The sequence below is a fragment of the Sinocyclocheilus anshuiensis genome, unplaced genomic scaffold (assembly GCF_001515605.1).
Source record: "Sinocyclocheilus anshuiensis isolate Anshui unplaced genomic scaffold, SAMN03320099.WGS_v1.1 scaffold436, whole genome shotgun sequence".
Classification (NCBI taxonomy): Eukaryota; Metazoa; Chordata; class Actinopteri; order Cypriniformes; family Cyprinidae; genus Sinocyclocheilus; species Sinocyclocheilus anshuiensis.
The window spans coordinates 2,882,701-2,883,182 of NW_015560618.1; positions in this window are offsets into that span (position 1 = coordinate 2,882,701).

Here is a 482-nt window from a genome sequence, read left to right on the forward strand (position 1 = left end):
ATGAGACGCAGATTCACTCTCTGCCAGCAGGTGGCGCTTAAAGCGTTTCCTTGGTTTCCGCTGTAAACAAAGCAGCGCTGCACTTATGAACTTTAATATGCATTATACAGAGGCCAGATGAAAAGAAAAAATACCATCGAAAGACAGTAAGTTCCCCTCATATAAACTCCTACCCCCACATGTATGTTCGCAACCATGGCAACGACGATTGTGGAAACAAGTGAAGATGACAATCATATTCAAACAAAAGCCAACACAGATAAGTTGTGTGAAACAAAGCAAAGTCAACGTTACTCACCTATCAAAAATAAACAGCACAACCTTGGCGTCCGATTCGAGCCCTTCCCGGTCCTTGAGTTTCTCTCCACTGCTGGAAAGCTGCTCCGATATTTACGCGGGTCCTACCTCTTGCCTGATTATAACCCTTCTTTTTAATGTTTTGTTTCTCAGATATTTTCCTCTTTTTTATCTGCAATCTCTCT